Below are 7,525 nucleotides of genomic sequence, written 5' to 3'. Positions count from 1 at the left end.
GTATTTTTATGGTTTCATGTCTTAAGTTTAAATCTTTAATCCAGTGAGAGTCTATCTTAGTTAATGGTGAAAGGTGTGGGTCCAGTTGCAGTCTGGTGTGCTTACTCTGCTGCAGCACTATGCGGGGTATGCACAGTGACATGGATCCAGGGATACTTATTTGGGTAACAAGAGAAAGCGAGATGGGCCTAGGGCACAGAGTGTATCAGGCTGGGCAGGGCTGGAGAGGTACAGAATGGGATGCTGGAAGACGGCTGTGGTTAGGAAAATTGGGGCAATTTAGAAGACCTTGAAGGGTGAATTTGCTTATTCAGAATGAATGGGCTCCAGATCAAGGATTTGAGATTTTGTTCCATACACCAGTGGTTCTTAACATGTGCCAGGATCACCTAGAGTACTAGTTAAAACATAGATTGCTAAACTCCACTCCCAGGATTTCTGAGAGGCCTGAGCTGGGGTCTGAGAATTTGCATTGCTGATACTTTTCAAAGAGAGGACAGCCCTTTGGCATATTGTGCTGAGGCAGTGAGTTAACTGAGGAGCCCAATTTTCTTTTCTTTTCTTTTTTTTTTTAAATATAGAGTTTATTTCACATGTATATTTGTCTCCCCAACATTTCCAGGTCTGACCACCACTATTACTATGCCCTATCATAACATTCCATACATACTTAAAACCAAGTGAAGGGTGGCGTTCCATCTTTAAAAACTAAACAGGCATTTTGGACAACACATTCTTGGCAATGGAACCTGGACAACATTTATCAAACACGGTAGGGAAAGTTCTCACTCTGCATTATAAAAAGGATAGCCAGATATCAACTGTTACAGAAATGAAATAAGACGGAAAATTTTAACGAACTGTTGAAACTATTTTCTTAAAGAAACTTCCTCCACTGCCAGAGATCTTGAATAGCCTCCTGGTCAGACATCTGGAAGCAGTTCTTCACATAATGGATGAACTTGGCTTCCACTTTGGGAAGAGACCCACCTTTTTCTATACTTGCTTGTATTTTTGCCTTAATGTCTTCTACAGAAGTAGGTCCTTTTGGTGTTTTAGGAGTTGTTACCTGTTTTTTGAAGGATTCTTGACCTTTTGATCCCAGTGTTGATGGTTGTGAATCCTTTCCATTCTGGTTTGATTTTTGTGCATTTTAGGCTGGAGTGTCTCGCACAGATTTCTTCACTGGAGCTTTTTCTTCAGTTTCCTCCTCCTCCTCATCTTCATCAGCAACAAGTTTTACTTTTTTCTGTGGAACTTTGTTACCACTTCCAGGGGCAGATTGCTTCCCAGACATACTTAAGAGTTTCACATCCTCCTCCTCTTCATCTTCTGACTCTGCATCTTCTTCCACAGCCACTAAGTGCTGCCCACTAACATGCACAGGCCCTGAACCGCACTTCAACCATAAGACCACAGGTGGTGTTATTTCAAAGCCCCCCAAGAGAAACCGTTGGCTGTACAGACATTTTCAGAGTTGCCAGTGTTACTTTAATTGGACTCCCTTCAGAATTCATTGTCTCTGTTTCAACAATGTGCAGCTCATCCTTTGCACCAGCCCCTAAACTGACCATTCTTGAAGATAACTGGTGCTCATTTTCATCATTATCCACCTTAAAGTAATAATCGTTGTCGGCCTTTAGTTCAAAATCGAAAAGATAGTTCTGAGGCCTCAAGGGGCTCATGTCCATGTCCATCGAATCTTCCATGAGGTGGTGGCACACACTTAGGTGGGCGAGAAAGCGGACGGAGATAAACGACTACTGCTCCAAGGAACAGCCGCGCAGGACGGAATCATACCAGGGACCCAATTTTCTCATATAAGAAGTTGGGCAACAATCAACCGAGGAATGGATTAGCAAACTGTGGTATATGTTTACCATGGAGTACTATTCAGCCATAAAAGGATGGAGACTTTACAGCTTTTGTATTAATCTGGATGGAGTTGAAATACATTCTTCTTAATAATTCCAAAAGAATGGAAAAGCAACTATACGATATACTCACTACTAATATGAAGCCAGTAGACGATCTTATTCACACTCACATAAGAGAAAAACTTAATTTAATTGAAGTTGGGGAAGGATGAAGGAGGGAGAGGGGAGAAGGGAGGGGAATTGGTGAGCTCCCACAGAGTGGGCACAATGTAGGGGTTTATGGAACACCTCCTGCACCAGGACACGAGTACAGGGAGACTCTACCTAACAGATGCAAACATTGTGACCTGGTTGTTTGCACCCTCACATTAATCTGAAATTTTTAAAAAATCAAATCTTAAAAAAAATTGTATATATTAACACCTTCGTTGTTTTAGGGAATGAGTGATTTTGTGAACTCTATTTGCTTTTTTTCTGTATTCTTGTTCTGGTGTCTGGGGCCTCACTGAGTGGGGAGAAACTGGCTTCATCTTCCCTCCTAAAGACGTCAGACACTTGCCTGCAGAAGCTTCTCAATGTGCAGACCAGTCAGTGCCCATGCCCACCAGGGTCCTGTAGTGCAGGCCACCATCCCACAGCCCTAAATCATTCCAGGGCCAGTTACCCGGCAACCGGTGACTGCCCTTTGAGCCCAGACCTGCCAAATTATTAAAACTCTCCAATCCCAAACCCACTCAGCTTGCTCACCTTGCTTTACCCACTCCTTCCCACGAGACCACAGTAAAGACCCGTACTCAAACTTCAGTCTCTCTGCCTTCCAGCTGAGCCTGGTCCTGGGACTTCCCCAGGCATCTTTGCCCCCTAAGCATAAATTTCTTCATGACAATCACATCCATGTCTGTGTGTCTTACCATACCCAGTTAAAACAAATCTTGTGTACATTTTAAAATGATTATACCCACATAGAATGCTTGTAAAACACTTGCAGAGAGAGCCCCACCTGTGCATCAGGAAAAGGGGAGTCCTGCGAGGCATTTTAGGATGAGTGTCTAAGGTTACTAGAGGATGGATGGGAGGTGCAGATGGGCAGAGATGGAGTGGAAAGATTTTGTGTTACTCTAGGGCTGAGTTCTAGCTTGGGACTGTGATAGAAAAGGGAGCAATTGGTGCTAAAAATATTAGTTACAGAGGGGTGGCGCCTATGGCTCAAAGGAGTAAGGCGCCGGCCCCATATGCCAGAGGTGGCGGGTTCAAACCCATCCCCAGCCAAAAAACGCAAAAATAAATAAAAAATAAATAAAATTAGTCATATAAAATTGGGAAGATTTGACAATCTCATCAGTGTTGCAAAAACTGATGACTTCATCTGAAACGGTTTGTAGTAAGACTGGCTGGCTGTTCATCCAGTGACTTTTCTGATGACAACAGAAGAGTCCTCATTGCTTGATTCCAGTCCAAGCAAGTGTATTGTTTTTGATGAGGCCGAACAACTAGGTAGCAAGTTAGGGGAGATGTCCAGAGTCAAGATGTACCGTGGTGATTGTTTTCTTCAGCTTCCCATTCCCTAAAGTGTGTTTAGCACCTGGTATTCACCAATACCATAGTTATTAACTGGGTATTACCTGAACTATATTTTCATATTTTTTTAGATTGGGAAATGATGGGTTAACAGAAATTAAAGCCATTTTACTTACTGTGGGACTTCTCAGAGTGTTTAATATTTTAATGGAACTCAGTTAATGGAGAATATTATATTCATTGCTTCCCTAACTCATTTGTTCACAGAAGCTTTTCCTTCAGTGTGTTGTGAGTCAGTTTTTCCATGGAACACCTTTTGGGAAATACTGCTGCTTCCTAACAAGCTGACAATTAGGATTTTTATGGGCCCTGTTGATTGGTCTTTGGAAGCTCATAAGTAGGACAGTGCATAATTTTTAGATCAATTTGCCTAGATGCTGTTTTGCTTTTAGTTTGTTGTGCAAAGGAAAATAATTAAAATTAAAAGATATGCCTTATACCCAGATGTCATCTACACAGTGCCTGTCATTCTGTGCCATGACTCATCCCTTCAAAATGGTATATAGCAGGCATCCTCAAACTATAGCCTGCGGGGCCACATGCAGCCCACCGAGGACATTTATCCAACCTGCCGGGTGTTTTTGCCGCTACTGCCTGTCCTGCTTAGCAGCCGACTCGTCCCAGGTCCCACAGTCCGGCCCTCCAACGGTCTAAGGAACAGTGAACTGGCCCCCTGTTTAAAAAGTTTGAGGACCCTATATAGATACCCTATATATAAATACTATATAGTATCCATCATCTTGATGGTGAACAAGGATGTCTTTCACTTACAAAGATAAGGCCTAAAAATAGAGACTTCCTAAAAATAGCATCACCTTTTAGGTGGCTGCCTTTCCTTGAAGATTACCTTCAGAGTCAGGTCTTTAATGGTCTCCTGAAGTCTTTCAGGAACAACTAAGGAAGGAAGTCTCAGATGGGTGGAAACTGGCCTAAGGGATCTGCCTTGCTTTTTCCACCCAACACTGATGATTTTTTCCAGTCAGTAAAATGGGTTCTAGAATTTTTTTAATCCTTTTGAACTTCATTCACATGAGTTGTGACCCCACAATTTTACGAACAGAGTTGAGCGGAATTTGTCTGTAGCCCATTCAGCTGTCCTACACTGCTTGTATTGGCCATTGTGATTTACATGTAGTTGATGTGTAATTGCTATAGCTAGCTATCAGGTTGCCCTAAAATGCAACACTAATTTTTAAGCAAAAATTAGCAAAAACTTTAGGGAAAGTGTTACAGCTTAAAAGCATGTATGTAGTACAAATGTTTATATTTAAACCAGATATAGAGGACCTAACGATCATAGATTGTTTGTTTTTAGTCTTTGGTGGGAATCATTTATGCAAAGTTTGTGCCTAAATAACTAGTGCTTGGTTTTTGTTAATTTTTGTATTATTTATAACTTAATACACAGATTACATGTATTCTTATATATATAATAGAACCACCACCCCTACATCGACCACATCCTTAAGTTGACCTAATTTTCTTTTCTTTCTTTTTCTTTTTTTCTTGAGATAGAGTCTCACTATGTGAGCTCACAGCTCACAGCAACCTCAAACTCTTGGGCTTAAGAGATTCTCTTGTCTCGGCCTCCCACATAGCTGGGACAACAGGCACCTACCACAGTGCCTAGCTATTTCCTTGTTATTGTTGTCATTGTTGTTTAGCAGGCCCTGGCTGGGTTTGAACCCACCAGCCCCAGTGCATGTGGTTGGCGCCCTAACCCCTGAGCTATGGGCGCCGAGCAGTCGACCTAATTTTTATAGACTGGGCATATCAGCACAGTAGACCTAGACCCTTATGTTGACCACCTCTGCATGTTGACCAGTTTGTTACAATCCCTTGAGTGGTCAATTTACAGAAGTTCTGCTGCATGTTATGAAACAGATTAAGAAGAAAATCATGAACCTACTACACAAATTCAGAACCAAAACATTACCAATTCTGTTGACTCCACCTATAATTTATCCCCTTTCTGAGAAGTAATTGCCGTTTTAAATTTGGTATTAGTAATTGTCATGCTGTCTTTTTATTTCACTATATGTGTATATATCACGTCACAATATGTTGTTTAATGATGTTTGGTTTTGAGCTTTATGAAAATGGTATCCCAATTCAAGTAACCTTTTTGTTATTTTTTTCAACATTGTTACTACTAAAATTTACTTATGCTGCCTGGGTAATTTTATTGAACTGCTTTTTATTGCTGTATGACATATTCCAATTTCCTTATTCCCCTCTTGATGCCTATGTTTTGAATGTAGGTTCCAATGATGGTAAAATCGGTTTAATGAGCATAAAAGTGTACGTCAAACAGTAACAGGAAATATCGTTCTGGTAAAAGGTTTTTCACTTGGGGGTGGAGTTTCATTGTCAAATGTACAAGGTAACAGCACTGTTTTCCACAAGCTGTTGGCAATGTGTATTTATAGTAGCAGTCTGCAGAGATCCCTTACTCCATAGCTCTTCACTGCTAGGAATTGTCAGATGTCTACCATTTTTGCCAAAAAAGTCAGTATAAAATGGTATCTCTTTGAGGTTTTAATATTCCCAATTGCTAATGACATTCACCAAGCTTTTACATATTTGTTAATCCTTACAAAAGAGTGTAGGTCTTTAACTCATTTTTTAATAGAGTTGATGTTTTTTCTTCTTGTCTTATGGGAATTCTTGGCATAGTCTGAATGTTAGTCGTTTGGTGGTTATATTTTCTTTCAAATATCTTTTTTCCAGTGTCAGACTTTCTTTTCACTGTTTTTTAACCATCATAACAATGTTAATGCAAACATATTTATTAATGTTTTATTTTATGGTTAGTCTCCTTTGTGTTCTATTTTCAAAAGCACCATCCCATCGTCCAAAATATAAGATATTCTCCAGGGTGTTACAGAGGCTGCCCCTGAAGTCTCCATACAGAGGGAAAATGGGAAAATTTTATAAAATATTTACAAAATATTCTCTACCTGTTGGCCCACTTCTTTGTAAAATTTTGTATTATATGTTTTGAAAATAAAGTTGTAGGCAATCCCTGCGTTAGAAAGATGTGACCAACGTACAACTTACACTTGGGAACGGAAGCTATTCCAGTAAGTCCCCAAGTTACAAACATCTTACTTAAATATGATTCACACTTTCAAATAGAAGCTATTGCAGGTCACAGGTACATGTACCATTCCAGGTTATACACACATTCAACTTAAAGATGAACCTACGGAACGTAGCTCATTCTTAATCCAGGGCAGCCTGTACCTTGAGGTCAATGTCCCATGTTCTGGATGTATGACAACTTTGGGGACATAACTTACCCCAGTCTACAGTGTTGCTGTTTTACCAACTTGTGTGATATCTTTCCTCCCTGTCTGTCCCTTTATCCTCTCTGACTATCATATAATTATAATATTTCCTCTCTATGTATGGAGGACTGTGTCAGACAACGTTATAAGTGTTGCTTCAGCCATCAAACATAATTTAGAAAACGTCAGAGAAGGAGGATAGTCTGTTATATTACCTGTATGTTTTTGTTCATCATGTCCTTTCTTCCCTCCTGAGATTCTAGAGTTGCTTCCTTTAGCATCTTTTTTTAGAATTATTTTTGGGTAACTTCCTTTAGCAATATCTTTAAGAGGCTTCCTTGTGACACATTCTGTTAAAAAATTTGAGATTGAACACTCCTTTAGCAGTGTCGGATCAATCCTCCAATAAGAAGCTTAGCAAGGAAATTTTAGATTTAAATTTAACTATTCATCTTTTGGACCTAACTGACATCTACAGAACATTTCATCCAAACAAATCTGAATATACATTTTACTCTTCAGTCTATGGAACATACAGCCTATGGAATGTACTCCAAAATTGATCACATCTTAGGCCATAAGTCTAACCTAAGTAAATTTAAAAGAATAGAAATTATTCCGTGCATCTTCTCAGACCATCATGGAATAAAAGTTGAACTCAGTAACAACAGGAATCTGCAGTCTCATACAAAAACATGGAAGCTAAATAACCTTATGCTGAATGACAGATGGCTCAGAGATGAGATCAAGAACAAAATTATCAAATTTTTAGAACAAAAT

At 39.8% G+C, this 7,525-nt stretch overlaps 1 protein-coding gene and 1 pseudogene across 4 annotated transcripts in view; one reads left to right on the top strand and one right to left on the bottom strand.

Annotated features, from left to right (window-relative positions):
- Nucleotides 1-7,525, top strand: part of ARHGAP44 (Rho GTPase activating protein 44) — a 199,512-nt gene that overhangs the window by 95,383 nt on the left and 96,604 nt on the right. The window lies entirely within an intron of this gene.
- LOC105887112 lies at nucleotides 878-1,759 on the bottom strand (annotated as a pseudogene).

Source organism: Otolemur garnettii, unplaced genomic scaffold (genome assembly GCF_000181295.1).
Source record: "Otolemur garnettii isolate 467f Iridium unplaced genomic scaffold, OtoGar3 scaffold00046, whole genome shotgun sequence".
Lineage (NCBI taxonomy): Eukaryota > Metazoa > Chordata > Mammalia > Primates > Galagidae > Otolemur > Otolemur garnettii.
This window is presented reverse-complemented; position numbering and strand designations above follow the sequence as displayed.